An 18,929-nucleotide genomic window follows, 5' to 3' on the forward strand; every position below is an offset into this window, starting at 1 on the left:
AAATTACGATATTAAAAGTAAGGACCAAATCGGTTACTGCCTTTGAGAGTTGTCGTGTGCACCATTTCACCGAAAAGTTTTGATCTTTTGTGGAGGAGCTACCTGAAGAAGTGCACCGATATAACCCATCTGCGAACTTAAACTAAGAAGGCCAATATTACGAAGGCTAAACATTGGACCGAATCGTCAGATTCGTTCGAGAGTTATCTTGCGCTCCAACCACTACATTCGGTGTCATAGGGGTTTTTTTTGGCAAATTTCAGGCTTTTTTCCTCAGGAAGTATGGACTTGCCCCTGATGAAATTTGTACCGTCGCATGGGGGCCAGCGAATACAAGTTGCTACAACAAAAGCGATTCGAGAGCAGGTCCTAAACTGAACTTTTCCGAAATTTTGTGTGGGCGGTAACCGAATGAGAGGGCCGATTAAGTCCATATTGGAACCTTATCTAATACTGGTAGAAATTTCACAATGTGCAAAGTATGGACCGAATCGGTTACTCCCTTCAAGATTTATCGTGCGCACAAATTTTCCGAACATTTTCGAACTTTTGTGGGGGAGGTACCGGAAGGATCATCCATCTTCTACTTAATCAAAGTTTGGACAAAACATTACGAAAGCCAAACTTTAGACCGAAACGGTTGATCCGTTCGAGAGTTATCGTGCGCTACAGCCAGCCAGACAGACAAACGGACGGACATGGCTAAATCAACTTCAAATTGTCTGAAACGGATTTCGTCCAAACATACTTCGGATCTAAAACCATTATTTCGATGAGGCACATTTTGCCCGTATGAAAGTGTATATGCCCTCGTTAGCATAAATGCTGAGGGTATAAAAATGATCTTCGCCCTAAAAGGCAAAATTTTCTAATAAATGGGGAACGTTTATTTAGGGGTGACGTAGGGGATGGAAGATACCAAGCAACGGTCCTGACCGGTTTTAACATGGCAAAGCCCAGGATTTATCTTGGTCCCTCTTTCATCTCAAGTGGACACTGACCTCCCCGTGGTGTCACCTGGGGAACTGCCTTTAACACCCGTTAAAGGTAGTGAGCTAACATGTGCCGCGCGTTCACCCATAAGAACGTTAAAAACTTGGGTTTGGGCGTCGGGTTAGTAGAAAAACAGCCTACTATGGAAAAACGAAAGAAAAGAAAAACAAACCCCTCTAAAGTTGACGAACCCCGCAAACGTTTTAAGGACCATGATCTGCGAATCTGCACCTGGAATGTTCGCACTCTTTATAGAGAAGGTGCAGTCTTCGCATTGGCAGACGTACTTGAAAAGTACAAGACCGATATTACTGCCATACAGGAAATACGATGGATTGGGAAAGGCGTCACAACAACACCTAAAGGTGACGCACTGTATTATAGCTGCCATGACGTAAAGCATGAGTTTGGTTGTGGATTCGTAGTTAGTCGGAGACTAAAACATCTGGTATCCAGCTTCACCCCAGTGAATGAAAGACTTGCTGCAATTCGAATAAAAGCTAAATTCTTCAACATCAGAAGGACGAACAAGAAAAGGACGAACAGACCAAAGATATATTTTACGAGCTCTTAGAAGAAACATATGACCGTTGCCCTGCCCATGACATTAAAATCATTCTAGGCGATTTTAATGCCAAAATTGGAAAGGAGAATATCTTTGGCCCAACAGTCGGGAAATTCAGTCTCCACAGTGAAACATCTGACAATGGTATGAGGCTGATAGACTTCTGCAAAAAACATGGTAGTTAGCAGTACCAGATTTAATCATCTCGATATTCATAAGGGCACCTGGCTGTCTCCAGATCAGAAAACAAGAAACCAAATTGATCATGTTGTGATAGATGGAAGACATTCATCGAGCGTGTTGGATGTACGATCGTTCCGAGGCGCAAACATTGATTCGGACCACTACCTTGTTGCAGCAAAGGTACGCACCCGCTTAAACGTAGCAAACAAAGTACGAACAGACACAACACGAAAGTTAGACATCGGTAAGCTGCAATCACAACAGATAGCCACAGCATATTCCACTCAACTAGCCCAATTGCTTAATCAAAGCACTCCTCATCCCGATAACATATCAGCGCAATGGCAAAGCATTGCCCACTCCATGCAAACAGCCGCAAAATCCATACTTGGATACCAGAGACCTCCACCAAGGAATCCATGGTATGATGAGGAGTGTCGTGCTGCCACCGAAGAGAAAAATGCGGCATATAAGGCTACTTTACAATCCGTAGCAACGCGTAGCGCACGAGAGAGATACAGGGAGAAAAGGAGAGAGGAGAAACGTCTTTTCCGCAGGAAAAAGAGAGAGATGGAAAAGCGGGAGTGTGAAAAAATCGAGATGTACAGGAGCCAGAATAAAGTCCGAAAATTCTACCAAAGAGTCAAGCATCAAACTGATGGCTTTGGTACAGGCACATCCTCCTGTAGAGACCAGCAAGGTAATTTGGTAACTGATACAGATAGTGTACTCAGGATATGGAAAGAACATTTTTCAAATCTGTTGGTATCCAATAGCAGCGAAGACGGTATTGAATGTATACCGCCCAGCCAATATGAGGTAAAGACAGCAATAAATCGGCTGAAGAATAATAAGGCAGCAGGGGCCGATGGCTTACCAGCCGAGCTGTTCATCTGGCAGGAAGAACGAGTACCCGACGATTGGAACCTGAGTATCCTGTGTCCCGTCCACAAGAAGGAAGATAAGACTGTATGCTCTAACTATAGGGGCATAAGTCTACTCCCTATTGCCTACAAGATCGTGTCAGGGATATTGTGCGAACGACTAAAGCCTATGGTCAACGAGATAATTGGACCATACCAATGCGGCTTTAGACCTGGCAAGTCCACCATTGACCAGATATTTACCCTGCGGCAAATCCTGGAGAAGACCCAAGAGATGCAGATCGACACCTACCACCTTTTTGTCGATTATAAAGCAGCCTTCGACAGCCCGCTGCGTTCAAAGGTATTCCAAGCCATGTCTGAATTTGGTATTCCCGCAAAGCTCATCCGGCTTTGTAAAATGACTTTAACTGACACGAGGTCCTCAGTTAAAATAGGAAAGAACCTCTCCGAAGAGTTTTGTACCAAAAGAGGTTTCAGACAAGGAGACAGCCTTTCGTGTGACCTATTCAACATTTTGCTGGAAAAGGTAATACGAGATGCAAATGTCAAAAGAAATGGCACAATTTACACCAATAGCCACATGTTACTTGCCTAAGCTGATGATATAGACATCATGGGCCGATCAGTAAAAGAAGTAACTGATACCTTTATAAAGGTCGAAGGAGAATCTGCTAAAGTGGGTCTGGCGGTAAACGGTGAGAAGACCAAGTTGATGGTGTCGACGCGCAATGCGTCCATTGAGCTCGGACCGACTGTGGAAGTTGGTTCCTATAATATTGAGGTAGTAAAAGACTTCGTCTACCTCCGCACCTCCGTAAACACAACAAACGACATCAGTTGTGAAATAAAAAGAAGAATTGTATTGGCCAACAGATGCTACTTTGGTTTAAGTAAGCAGTTTAAAAACAAAGCCACATCTCGTCAAACAAAAATAACGCTCTACAAAACACTGGTACTACCAGTGCTGATGTATGGCTCCGAAGCCTGGGTACTTGCGCAAGCAGACATGGCAGTGCTTGGTGTGTTTGAGAGAAAAATTCTTCGAAAGATCTACGGACCAATCTGCGTTGACGGTGAATATCGACGTCGCATGAACCACGAGCTGTATCTGCTATACAACGACATCAATATAGTTAAACGTATCGAGATGCAGCGATTGCGTTGGCTAGGCCATATCATAAGAATGAGCGATGATGAACCCGCTAAAAAGGCGTATGAATACATGCCACATGGCGGTGCACGCAGAATTGGCAGGCCAAGGAATAGATGGCGCAAACAAGTGGATGATGAGATGAAAAGGCGCGGTATTCCAGAGTGCAAAGCAACAAATAGAGAGGAATGGAGATCTCTTCTTAGTTCGGCCTATAGAACAAATGTTCTGTAATGGGCCAGCAAAGTAAGTAAGTTATTTAGGGGTGGGTTAAGTTTTTCTTTGGTGGTGGGGAGAGGGCGAGTTGCCCCCTCCACTTGATCGAATTCGAGAAGTGCTTCACTTGCGAGTGGAATTCGAGCGAGTATTCGGAGCTCTGATTTTATGTCAGCATATTTAAAAATGGATAATAAATATGTGCTCACATTTTAGTAAAATTCGCCATTTCAATTTTGATAATTTACTTCATTTATTAAACAGAACAGCCTTTAGGAAACGACACAAAATGTTGACATAGGTCGGTCGGCTTTATTTGACAAGGTATATTATCCATGTTGTAGCTATCAGCAATTTACAAAGAATTAAAAGTTGTAATCCATATTAAAGAGTGTGTAAAAAGATTCAGTTCACACGAATTTTACAATTATTTTATTTTTCGTTTTCTTTTTCTTTTGTTGATCTTTTTCACATCATCTTCTTTGTTCAATTATTGTATGTTGTATTTTCTGACCAGCATCAGCAACTTCATCATCATTGCCGTCGTCATAAGATTTCGCGTTTTTCCAATTTTGTCGTTGTTGTTGCTTAAGAAACCCAACAAAAATCACGTTTATACCGTTGATGGTCACTGGATGTTGTAGCTTGTTTGAGGTTTGCTATGATTTTTTTTGTTGTTCGTTAAAGATAAATGCTTGCAATTGACTTTTTTTCGAAATGACACAGAGTATAAATGTTGAGCCAAGATGGATGAGATGGATGAAACTGGCTTTCAATAAAGCGCTACACCACAGATCAGAGCAAGCAATTTTAGTCAATTTTGTGATTTTTTTTATTTCAGATATAATTTTATTTCTTTAAGTTTAAAGTACTCGTGGGATACATACATACTTTCAGCAATCTCAAATAATTTATGGCCAGAAGAAGGCTATGAGGGAGGCCTATTAAAATTGAATTGCTGCACGTTGAAGGTGTCCGTAGAGTGGTGTTTCGAGTTAAATTAAGTACTCTTGGAAATTATCTTTGATGAGATTTTAATTTTGCAAATGAGGTTTTATTATTTTCATTTTGCTTTTACCAAACGACCGACCAACATCAAGGCAAGTGGCGATTTTTTTCACAATATATTTATTTTCTTCTTACATTCACAATAACTACTTTATTATAAGTGAAGGCGCAAATGGCTTCTTTATTAATTAATTTTTTTCTTCTTTATTCACATTTGTTAACAAACTCTCTTCCATTTCATTTTGTTAATAATTTCATGTTATAATTTTTTATTGCTTTAAACAATAAATCCATTCTTTCACATCCACCACAGAACTGAGGGAATAGAATGTAAACTCAGCAAAAACTCAGCCAGCCCATCAAGCTTTACTTACACATCAACACTTTTATTGCAGATAATGGCTTCAAATTTTGTTGGCACTCTTCCACAATTTTTTTAATATTTTTCTGTGAAATTTTTATTTAGAAATTTACACAAATTTTCTTTCTTCCAATTTGCACAATACACCATAAAATTTTCCACTTATTTTACAATGATTTTCCCAAACTTTTTCCACAAGAAATGCTCTCTTTTCCTCCTATTTTTTTTTTATTTTTTCATTAAAATATCAATTATTTTTGACACCCCGAACTTCCGCTATACGAAAAAATACACGTCTAGAGTTAAAACAACTCTTTTGAAAACTAACCTCCAGACGACGGCGGCTAATCCACTCACTCATGTAGAGATACTCACTGTACCAGAAAATGTTTACAGTTCAACTTAATGCTGGCTGACCAATACCAACAAAACTCTTGTTTCTCACCTGTGAATTCCCATAGATACTCTCCCTTGTTTTCTTTATGCTCACAATATTTTGAAAAATAACGATCAAATTGGACTCTCTAAAGGTGGGTGAGTTGTTGGCCAACTCTTTTAGGGTATCATCATGACACAAACAATACTCACTGTTCCGGCTTCTCATTAACAAAGGTAGAGTCTTACCTTTACCTTACTTAACCACCACTTCTCTTGCCTCTATCGGCGGAACAGCCAGAGTCAATCGAATGGGGTGAGAGAGCATGTTAGTATTTTCGTTTAACACACCTGTGTGTTAGTGTTTATTTTAGCGTCTTTTCACATTTTGTGTGGAGACTTTAGCTCATTTACCTGTTTATTATAGCCAATATAGCTCTGTCTCATTCCAACAATTTAAATCTACAGATTCTTATTGTTATTTCTCCAATTGGTGTTACCAACTTATTGCTGGACAAGTATCTCATAGATATTATGGTTCTATAAACAACCTTAATTTATTGTTGTGCAATAGACTAGACTAGAATATTCTTGTTGACCAGTTAGTCAAACGTAAGTATGGTAGGTGATCATATTTATACACATAATTATTCATGGTAAACATACAGAAAATCAGACTGAGAATGATGTAAAACGGTATTTAGTATTTAAAGCAATTTACTTACAATTTTTAGCCCTTCTTAAATGATTAAGAATTGGATTTTATCGAACATAACGAACAATTTCTTGCCATTGCACTATAGGTAATTGGGCCTGTTTTTGAGGCAAAAATTAATAGCGGTGGATATGTGGGCTTTTTATAAATTTGTAATGCTTTATATGCAAAGGTAAGATAAAACAAAGAATTACACCGTAAAATTCGGATATAGCGAACATCGGTTATAAGAAACTACGTTTATAGCGAACAAAGTTTTGTGTTTCCAAAGAATTTTTCTCAATATTTGCACATACATTCATCTTCTTAAAAGGACCACCATTATAACGAACAAAAATTTTTACCCCGCGAGTAGAATTTTTTACAATTTGTTAGGATTTTCAGGCCCGCTTTTAAGCACAAGCGGATAGCGACGAATTTAAGCACTGTTTAAAATATTCTAACATATGATATTTAAAAGTAAGCTTTAATAAGAATTTTACAGACGAACACGTTTATAAGGAACGCCGGATATAACGAACAACTTTTCATTTTCCTACCCCCTATTCTCATTTTACCTATTTTATTCGTTCCAACCCAATGAACGCGATTAAAACAAAACAAAAACGGTTAAATGAACTAAAGTACTGATCAGACAAAATTTTTCTTAAACATTGATATGCTTAAAAAATATTGATTCGCGAAAAGATCTTTATAAATATAATTTGTTTTAAGGACCAAAGAAATCAGGCAATCATGATCCCTAGTTAGAACATATTACGGCTATAATTAACAAAAATGTTGACCACAACACGTCTGAAAATTTTTTAGAACACATGGAGAATATTTCTTTATAAAAAATCTCTTTTTAGTTCAAATCGGATGCTTTTTATGTGTTTAATATTTCCTTCACCAAACAGAAAATTAAAAAAAAAATATTTTTTCTGCAAGGAGGGCAACTTCAAAAAAGCGATATAACTCAAAAAATCGCACATTGGTAATTATTAGACATCGGATTTTAGCATGTTTTTTATTTCTTATCCGATTGGACTCAAATTTTGGATCTAGGCGTTTTGAGGGTCAATTTTTCGATATTTGGGGTCATATCAAAAATATGCAAAAAATATGCAAAAAATATGCAAAATATATGCAAAAAATATGCAAAATATATGCAAAAAATATGCAAAATATGCAAAAAATATGCTAAATATGCAAGTGTTTTTTTGCCAAAAATCGTCAATTAAACTTGGAAAATCATCAAAAAAGCATTCTAAATTAAGCTTTTTGACGTTTAACATAGTTTTTTTGCAGATTATTATGTTATTGAGACTCTCCAGATATTCCGCCACAGCAATAAATCTAGACTAACAAGACTTAAATCAGTTTCCACAAGGTAAGAAAATGTCAAATAACCCAGCATTCCTATTACAACATAATTTGCTTCCTATACAAATGTAGATAGATAATGGAAAAATTTCAAAAACTCAATCAGAAATGTCAAAATCAACGTGTCCAAATACGGTAATAGTTTCGGCCAAAATTGTCTAGCAGAAAAACAAAGGAGCTAGAGTTAGTCATCGCTATTTTTGTTTAGATAAAAGCGCAATTTTTTCTAGTTTTTGGAAAAAGGGTTCGTTTTTTAGCGAAAAATGGGAAAAAGTACTAAAGTACCATTTACGATTCCAGGTTCTGGAATATAACTATAATTAGAAGTATACGTTTTGAATATCCACATATTACATTTGAATATATTTTATAGTGTTTAGTCCTTTATTCAGTATATACAGACATAAAGTGGCAATTTTTGTTCTTTGTGGTCAAAAAGCTTCTTTGGAAAAATGCTCTAACTGCCGCTTTAATATTGATGACATGGTTTTATTTTAATGCACTAAAAATACATAATTTTATATTTTCGGTCTATATTGTACGCATAATGCAGAATTGGAAAATGTTCACTCCTCGGCGAAAAGTAATGCACTATTGTTAAACCCATCCATGCAATATGACATCACTTAGAAAAACCACACAATAGAGTGGTAGTGGTAAAATAAGTCAAAATCCTTGGAATTGTCTTTAAAATGGCAAAACCACTCACATATTTCTGCTAGAAAAGTATTAGGAATGCTAAAAAATATAGTTCATTCATTCCTGCTACAGGAAAACAATTTTGATAACACAGTCGAAAAGTCATAACCCTTTTGTATACACAATTGTTTAATTTATACCTGTCCGTGTACTCGATAATTTGTACTAATTATTACCAATGCTTTGAATTTTGACAGTTGTTTAATGGAGAAGTTGGTAAAAAATTGTTTCAGCAACATTTAGTAAAAATTATCGAGTACAAGGACAAACCTTTCATGACACATTAGTCTTGTTGTATAGGATATAAATAAATATATTAAGAAAAATATTCGCGCAATATTGTCATTAAAGTTGCCAAATGCACTATACACCCAAAAGGCAAAGATTTTAAGGAATATTAATTTACAAAACGATGAAATTATGCATATGTCTCTAGGTTTGCTTACATCCTGATGTAAACTTTAAAAACGCCATATTTCTAGCACTACTTTCACAATCTGATTGGCTTTTTCTTTTTCCGGATTTTCGAGTAGAAAAATCTCACTAGTTTTTACACATAGAGCACTTTCATTTAAGTGTTCGTAATTAGCAGTTACAATTTAAAAAAGTATTATTATATAACTTCCACGAGTGATTTAATCATATAAAATCATTTATTTTCCTTACAATTCGTTAATCCGAACATTTTGATAATTCGGACACCGCCGAAACCTGTGGTGTAGGGATTATCGCGAATCAACTGTATATATGGGAGCAATATCCAAATCTGAATCAATTCTTACCAAAATAGGGATTGCCCTAGGGCCAAAAAATCCCCAATTTTTATGCGAAGTGGTCTATAAATGTGACCTGTGCTTTATTTTCAAAAAGACATGGCGAGATGGATAAGTGCGAATCTATGCAGATCATCAAAAGAAACTGTGGGTCTATTTCGTTTCATTTTGCATGTTGCAAACTCATTCACTAAGACATAATACCCTTAGGGTATTAAAATATAGTTATCAGTGCAATCATAATAAAAATTCCGTGCAGAATTTGTTTCCTTTCCCCAATTTCACAATTTTTTATTTCCGTATTTATGCTCAAAAAGGGAATATTTTTGTCGATTCGACTAGTATACGCCATAATGAAGCGAATCTAGTATTTTTCAACTTTTAACAAATATTGATTTTAAAAGAATTTCACTTTTAAAAATTATTTTCCGTGTGGAAAATTCAGAGTGAAATATTCATGATGGCACCGTATATATTTGTTATATGTTTTTAATTAAATATGAAAGATTTTATGTAATATTCAATATTTCCTTAGTCTTAATTTCTAGCTCATTTGTTATTCTGTCAGACAATTTTGGCCGAGCAGAACCTATCAACATATTTGGATACATACATTTTGACGTTTCTGATTGAGTTTTTGAACAAATTTGTATTAGAAAGCAACTTATGTTGTAATAAGAAGGCTGTGTTATAGGAAATTTTCTAAGTCTTTTAGTCCAGATTTATTGCTGTGGCGGAATAATAACTAATAACATGATAATCTGCTAAGAAATCGACGTTTAACGGCAATAAACTTAATATAAAACACTTTTTGATGACTTTCCAAATTTAATTTGATGATTTTTGTCAAAAAAATTACTTGCATATTTTGCATATTTTTTGCATATTTTGCATATTTTTTGCATATTTTGCATATTTTTTGCATATTTTGCATATTTTTTGCATATTTTGCATATTTTTTGCATATCTTGTGCATATGCAAAATATGCAAATATGCAAAAAAATAAAAAATATGAGCCTGTCATTGCATTCAGTTTTCTTCAAAACGAATTTTGGTCCAATCAGAATTTTCGTATCTTTATTAATAAAAAATATGCAAATATGCAAAATCCGATGTCTAGTAATTATGTAGTTGATTCAGAACCCTTTGCTGAAGATATTGCCGGTGGCAGAATTTCGGTAAAAGTTGGACAATTTTGTAAAAATCTATAATATAAAACTATAATTTTGTAAAAAAAATAATTCTTAGGTTGTATCCTATATGACGATTTCTTCAGCTGTAACAAACATTTTGAAGAAAATTATTTCTTAAAACAGAAAGTACACACCGCCAGCATTCCACTGAATATCATATCTTTGTAGTTGATTATTAGCAAACTCTTACAAATTGCGTTTAAATTCTGCTCTGAGTTTTAATCTTTTTTAACATTTTTTTTATTTTGTCTTCAAGTTAAATAAATTGAATTGAATTGAATTGAAATGTTGATTTTAACTTCGAATTATATCGCGAGTTTTGAATATTTTTGAAAACAAATTGCACATCCATAGAATTTGACATGTTCTTTCTTCGAATCAAATTAGAAAACTCGCGTTATTAAAAATACAAAAATCGACTTTTTGCCTAAAAATCTGTCCATATTACCTATAGTGCATTGATGAGATTTTATATATAATAAATTTATCAAAATTAAATATTTGGACATTGTATTGTAACGCGCTGGCAGTATTTTTATGAGCCCTGCCCCAAGAGTTGGTCACATTTGTCCCAAAAAGCCCCAAAAATTAAAAAAAATCCCCGGAAAACATCGGCTCAGCGAAAAATGGCCCCAGGAAATATGATGAATTTTGAACCCAACATAACTCAAACAATTTTACCCCAAAATAATGCAATATTGCCCCAACAATAAAATGAAAAATTGCCCCAAATTTGGGGTAATTTGGCCTTATGAAATATTTCCCCAATATAAAAAAGTAAAAAGTCGTTAAGTTCGGCCAGGCCGAACTTTTTATACCCTCCACCATAAAAAGTCTTAATTAAAATGGAATAATTAGTTTCCTTTCACAATTTTAGTTGGAATAACCCTAATGTCTAAATTATCTAATCTAATCTAAAAAACGTGTTCAGCCAGGTGAAAGGTACCACATACGGTGCTATATCAAAGTGTCGACCTATCTTTACACATTTTGGTGGAAAAGTTTTATAACTGCAGTGAACCTCAAAAGTCAAATTACCGGCAGTTCCGTCAAACAATGTACCTGAGACCCTCAAACTACCGAAAACCGGGACGTACCGTTACATGAGAGCTATACCAAAACATGGACCTATGTTGACGATTTTTAGTGAAGAAGTTTCGTGACCACTGAAAACTTCAAATGTCAACTTACAGCTAGTTCGGTTTTTGGTGAAGTTTCGTGACCACAGAGAACTTCAAATTACAGCTAGTTTGCTTAAAAATTGTAGCTAAAACCCTCAAAATACCGAAAATCGGGAGGTACCGTTATATATACCAAAATATATACCTATGTTGACGATTTTTAGTAAAGAAGTTTCATGACCACTGAGAACTTCAAATGTCAACTTACAGTTCGTACCAAAAAATAGACCTAAATTGACGATTACCTACCTATTAAATTACAGATGGTTCGGATAAAAATTGTAGCTAAAATCCTCAAAATACCGAAAATCGGGAGGTACCGTTATATGTGGGCTATACCAAAACATGGACCTATATAGAAGGTTTTCGGTTGAGAAGTTTCGTGGTCACTGAGAACCTCTAATGTCAAATAACAGCTAGTTCCGCTAAAAATTGTGGCTAAAATTCACAAAATATCGAAAATCGGGAGGTACCGTTATATGGGGACTATATCAAAACATAGACTTATATAGACAAGTTTTGGTAGAGAAGTTTCGTGACCACTGAGAACCTTAAATGTCAAATAACAGCTATTTCCGCTAAAAATTGTGGCTAAAATTCACAAAATATCGAAAATCGGGAGGTACCGTTATATGGGGGCTATACCAAAACATGGACCTATCCCCATAATTTTTGGAATATAAGTTTGTTGATCAGTAGGAACCCTAAGTGTCAAATTTGCTAATTCGGTTTGAAAATGTAACTAAAAACGTAAAAATACCTGAAATCGGGCGGTACCGTTATAGAGGGGCTATACGAAAACGTGGACTGATATAGCCCATCATCGAACATGACCTGCCTGCAAACAAAAGACGCATTTTCCCCAAATTTCAGCGTCCTATCTCAATTTTTGTGGATGCTTGAATAATTACCACAGACTGACAGATATGCATAGATTCACTTAGAATTTTATCCTGATCAAGAATATATATACTTTATAGGGTCGCAAATGATTATTTCAAACAAACAAACTTAATATACCCTTCGAACTATGGTGGAGGGTATAAAATTGCAATTTCACCCCAAAAAATTATTAATTTTTATTTGTTAGATAAAATTCGTAGTATCTTTTACATTTTCTCTGAAGTTAGGTCAAATAAAATGTTCCGATTTAGCCGAAGTGAATCGGCAAAAAGATCAACACCTTAAGGGTTTGCAAGGAAGTATCACAACATATTCAAAATTGTCATTCCATATAACACATTTACAGCTTTTCTTCTCAGTGCTTGATAGTAATGAAACTAAAATATGTCGAAACAATTTAAAAAAAATACAATTTCAAAATTTACATTAAAATGATCTTCACTCTAACATGCAGAACTTCAAATACAATTTAAATAATTTGAATGATATTGCAAACTAAAATCTAACTTGACATAAAAAACTTCAGCGGGGAAAAATTTTATGAATAATAAATTGAAGAGGCTATTAGAGAAAATTAAACAAGTAAGAACGGCGTTAAGTTCGGTCGAGCCGAACTTGTTATACCCTCCACCACAAGTTGTATTGAAGTAAAATGGAATAATGAGTTTCCTTTCGTGTATGAAGAAGACTTAATACTAAATTTCAGCAATTTCGGTAAAACAATGTGAGGCACGATTCTATGGGGGCTGTTTCAAAACGTCGATCTATACCGACAAATTTCTGACGGAAAGTTTTTAGGCTCAAAGAAGACTAAATACCAAATTTCCTATATTTCGGTAAGAGAATGTGGCTAAAACTAAAAAAATACCGAAAATCAAGAAGTACGCTTCTATGGGGATATAGGAAGACGTGGACCTATACTGATAATAATCTTCTGGAATATTTTATAACTGTTGGAAGACGAAATAACGAATTTCAGCCATTTCGGTTGGATATTGACGTCACAATCTTCAGTATTACGAAAGTCCGGAGGTACCGTTCTATGTGGGCTTTATCGAAACGTGGACCTATACCGACGAATTTTAGTCAAAAATGGGGCAATATGAAAGCGTGGACCTGTACAGACATATTTCTGGCGAACAGTTTTATATCACATTGAAGACTAAATACCAAATTTCAGCCATTTTGGTGGAATATTGAACACAACCTTCGAAATACGAAAAATCGGGAGGTACTTTTCCATGGGGGCTATATGATGGCGTGGAAATATACCGGCAAATTTAAAGGGGAAGCTTGAGTACCCCCAACGAAGTCTAAATACCAAATTTCAGCCATTTCGGTGGAATATTGAGGCCACAACGTTCAAAATACCGAAAATCGGGAGGTACCGTTCTATGGGGGCTATATGAAGGCATGGACCGATACTGACAAAGTTTTGGGGGAAAGTTCTATACCACCAACATAGACTAAGTAGCAAATTTCTGCCATTTCGGTGTGATAATGAAGCAAAAACCTTCACAATACCGAAAATTGGGAGGTACCGTTCTATGGTGGCTATATAAAGTTGTGGACCGACACCGACAAAATTCTGGGGGAAAGTTTTGTACCCCTAAAGGAGACTACGTACCAAATTTCAGCCATTTTGGTAGGATAATGAAGCTAAAACCTTCAAAATACCGAAAATCGGGAGGTACCGTTATATGGGGGCTATATGAAGGTGTGGACCGATACCGACAAAATTCTGGGGAATGTTTTGTACCCCTAAAGAAGACTACGTACCAAATTTCAGCCATTTTGGTAGGATAATGAAGCTAAAACCTTAAAAATACCGAAGATCGGCAGATATCGTCCTATGGGGGCTATATCAAAACGTGGACCTATATAAACATTTTATGGTAGAAATGTTTCTTAGCCTCAGGAAATGCAAAATACTAAGTTACAACCGATTCTGGTGTCAAATGGGACTAATACATTCGAAATATATTAAAATGACGCGTACTTTATATGGGGCGTTATATGGGGGTAATACCAAAACGTGGACCTATATAAACCAACTTTGGTAGGTATATTTTTTGGCCTCAGGAGACACAAAATACTTAATTACAACCAATTCGGAGGTAAAATGGGACAAATATCTTAAAAATTCCTTAAAACGACGACGCGTCACGCGTCATTTTGTATGGGGGCTTTACGAAAGCGTATACCGACATAGCCCGCTTTCAATACCAAAAGTCCTACGTACATATAATAGATTTTCCCAAAATTTCATCCACCTACGTTAATCCGTTCGGACGCTAGAGTGATTTCCACAGACGGACAGACGGACGGACATGGCTATATCGATGTAGAATTGCACGCTGATCAAGAATATACATATATAGTTTGTGGGGTCTACAATGATTATTTCGAGTAGTTACAAACGTAGTGACAAACTTAATATACCCCCATCCTATGGTGGAGGGTATAAAAATCGCGCGAGAAACTCGAACTCTGAGAAACTGGAACCATGGCGATTTGAGCTCTCACACATCAATTCAAACCAGTGTCTTTTTGGCCGGAAAAACAACGTGCAATTGATGGGTCATCCACCGTACAGCCCTGACTTGGAAGCCAATGACTTCACTTGATTCCCGCACATCACGAAAAACAGGCGTAGTCAACGATTTTCGTCGTCAGAATACACTGTTGATGCGTTTGGAGATGTCTCAATCATAGTGGCAAAAGTGCTTCAACAATTGGTTTGAGCGCATGAAAAAGTGTATAAATCAGTGCCGACCAAGAAGAGGGCAGCCAAAAATGGGAATGAATTCAAAACATTGGCAATTTATGACAGTGTGTTAGTAAGTTTGTATGTACGCAAGCTATAAAACAAAAACAAATCAAAACATTTAAGAAAAAAACATATTTGACATTAATATTCGCGTTTTCTTTATAAGGCCAGAAACTTTTCTAGTTCCCTTCGTATCTGCACGAATTTTGAACGAAACAAAAGTGATGTAGGGTATAAATTTGTGGACCCAAAGACCAATTAAAAGGTAAGTAATTTCAGGTGTAATATAGCAGCTGAATTTATCCCCTAGTCTAAGAGCGGAACATCTCTTCTTTCAAACGCTGCTATTCGATATTCACTCAGGCTAAAAAGATTTAATCAGTTCAACCATCACCGAAAAAGCGATGTCCTATAAAAACACTATGCAACACTGAAAATGCAAACAACTTCTAGGATGGATTTTTTGAAAGTACATATTTAGACCACAAAAACCCTAGTTGGGTTTTGTCCTGTCAGATCCAGTTCGGATTTTATGGCCTCATCTAAACCGGGCTAAATCTACACTTTTTTGCATTTATCAGGCCTTTATCTCAGAAAGGAATAGGAATTTGGTCTTGCTGTGTTTAGCAATATTGTAGCCCTAAACTAGTAGAAGTTATCTTTTGAAGAAACAACAAAAGAAAAACTCAATCTAGGGCATCAAAATCTATAAAATATAGAAAATTTTACATAATTGCTGAAATTCTGGTCAGTATCGGCTAAACTATTGGGAGTTTAACCAAGTAACCTTTTGCAAAAATCTTCCAAATAAAGTTCTCAACAATTCTTTAGAACATTCTGAAACTCTAAAATGCTTACTTCATGTTGTTTCAGCAGTATTTTGTATCATATCTATTACAACACGTATTTCAAACACAGTTCACACCAACAGTTTATTCTCGCATTTCGGATTTCACTACATTATTGACATTTTTATTAAATCGTCGTACAAAAATGTACTGAAAACAACGGGATAGAGGCATTTTACAACAATGACATGTTCTGAAGGGTTGTGTATTACATTCCAGGGAATATTTTTCCAAAAGGAAATATTCAGAAAAAATTAACGGTTTTGCAGATACGATGCGAAATGTATAAAAATTGTGGTATTTTTGCATATATTTTGAAATTTGAGGCAATAAATGTAGTTTTTCAAGTTCACTATTTCTCCAAATATTGTATTCTTGTCCTTATCTACAAATTTGCTTCAGAGGTCAGAAGAAAATTCGCATAGGTTTCAGAGATATAGCCCCGAATTTCTTTAAAAACTCAATATTTGACCATGTTAAGATGGGGCCATAAAATCCGAGCTGGATCTGACACAACAAACACCAACTAGGGTTTCTTGTCGTTTGGGTCTGTACTTTCAAAAAATCCTTAGTTCGAACTGTTTGCACAAGATCACCTTAAAAATGTTGCACAGTGAAATTCAAGCTGTACACCACTGCGAAGAGAAACATCCTCTCATTACACACCGACAGATGTATTTGCAAAGATTTTAGCGCTCTATCTCAATTATTGCGGACGCTAGAGTGATTACAACAGACGGACAGACAGAGGGAGATGCCTAGATCGTCTTAGAATTTTATCCTGATCAAGAATGTATATACTTAATAGGGTCGCAAATGATTAGTTCGATGTGTTACAAACAGAAAAACAATTTTAATATACCCTATATACTATGGTGGAGGGTATATAAAAGAACAAATATCATGTGGTGAATTTTGTCCTAATAATGAAAACGCGTTTCTAAGGTCGATTCGGTGAAAAAAGTTTCCGCACCGACTGCGATTACTAAAACTCTTTTCATATTTTTTCTACTTAAAATTTTAAATTTGCTTTGTTTGAATAAATATTCATAGAAAATAAATACAATTCTCACAGGCAAAGTCAACAATAAAAATAGGCAAAAAACTTTTTAAGTTAAACGGTTTTATGTTAAACATACATTGCAATGTTTAAGATAAATGTACTAAAAACCAAAAAATAATAAAATAGATACAGTCGTGGGAATTATAAACATATGCATAGACTAGACTAAAATAAAACCGTGGGGCACGTCAATTGTCTACAATCGTTGATTAAACTGTTTGTTTTGTAATGTTACACTATAATTGGGCAGTTGTTCAACCGACAACGATGTACGTGTGATAAGTAGGGCTAGAATGTGGAAACAAGCTAGCAAGATCGATTATAAGCGAGTTTTAGGGTTTCATAGTGGTGAGCGAGTAGTACTTTGTCGATTAAAGACAAACTACAAGCAGTGAAACAATTCCTCGCCAGCCAGCAGTGTGAATGTCCAACGATAAACTAGTTGAAACATCTCTTTTATTTACATGGAGTGTATAACTATTGGAATTTCCATGAGCAAGAAAATAGTAAATAATTTCCTAACCGTCTGCGGGCCAACTGCCTAACGACGAATTATACGATTCTTCTATCGCACATTAAGTCGATAATTTGTAGACAATTGACGTGCCCCACGGTTTTATTTTAGTCTAGTCTATGCATATGTTTATAATTCCCACGACTGTATCTATTTTATTATTTTTTTGGTTTTTAGTACATTTATCTTAAACATTGCAATGTATGTTTAACATAAAACCGTTTAACTTAAAAAGTTTTTTTTTTACCTATTTTTATTTGGTTTTTAGTACATTTATCTTAAACATTGCAATGTATGTTTAACATAAAACCGTTTAACTTAAAAAGTTTTTTTTACCTATTTTTATTTTCTAGTTTTTAGTTTTTATTTCGCATTCTGTTTAATGCGTTTAGTGCTTCATTATTGCAAGGTTTCTTGCCCGTTAGTTTATTGCAGTCCAACTCCTCTATACGTAGTCCCTGCAAAGATCTTACTCTACTAAGAGCCACGTAGGCTTGACCTTCTTCAAACAGTTTCGCACCTAAGTATACGACTGCGTGATCCACAGTGCTGCCCTGCATTTTATGTATTGTAGAAGCCCATGATAGTATTAAAGGCAACACACATCTGTGTGTATCGCTCCCGTTGTTTTGTTAACCTGGCTTCATATTCTTCTTATTTTGTCGTGTTGTTGTTGAGTTGCCTTTAATTCTGTGCTCCGAAGTTCTATTGTTTTTAACTGGGAAATACGTCACATCTGCTTCAAAAAATCACAGTAAACACTAAAGAAACGATTGTGGAAGTCGCGTTTGATCACGATTTTTGGATCGACGGCATGAAATCACAATTATTTTAACTATTTTTAAAACATTTAGAAGAAAAAATTCCGTAAATCAACTGGAAAGATAATTCTGTGACTAACACTAATAAAGCAAAACGTAAACAACAGCTGTGCTCCTCTATCAAACTTGTATCACAGCAAGTAATCGATATCTGGTCAAACAGCTGCGTGCAGTTATCGATAATTAGTAAACATATGGTGAACTGCATTATCAAATGAATTCTAAGCGCACCCTCTTATCAACGTCGCCTGAAAACGAGAGTACACCGAAAAAATTTTCTCCTTATAAAAAAATGAGCACTGACATAAATCATGATGTTTTCTCTTGGAGTAAGCTTGGAGACTT

The 18,929-nt window shown here is 35.6% G+C and overlaps 1 protein-coding gene across 6 annotated transcripts in view; it reads right to left on the bottom strand.

Moving 5' to 3' along the window:
* Positions 1–18,656, bottom strand: part of ASPP (Ankyrin-repeat, SH3-domain, and Proline-rich-region containing Protein) — a 512,118-nt gene extending 493,462 nt beyond the window's left edge. For 3 of the 6 annotated variants that reach the window (XM_073991525.1, XM_073991526.1, XM_073991521.1), the window contains exon 1: positions 5,377–5,714. The gene's annotated coding sequence lies outside the window, so the exon portion shown is untranslated. Of the gene's footprint in view, positions 1–4,881; positions 5,715–18,283 lie in introns of those variants that run through there. The other 3 variants (XM_073991524.1, XM_073991523.1, XM_073991522.1) reach the window with 3 other exon arrangements.
* Between the last annotated feature and the right edge of the window lie 273 nt (positions 18,657–18,929).

The sequence above is a fragment of the Musca autumnalis genome, unplaced genomic scaffold (assembly GCF_047663935.1).
Source record: "Musca autumnalis isolate F117 unplaced genomic scaffold, ASM4766393v1 scaffold_5, whole genome shotgun sequence".
Taxonomy (NCBI): Eukaryota; Metazoa; Arthropoda; class Insecta; order Diptera; family Muscidae; genus Musca; species Musca autumnalis.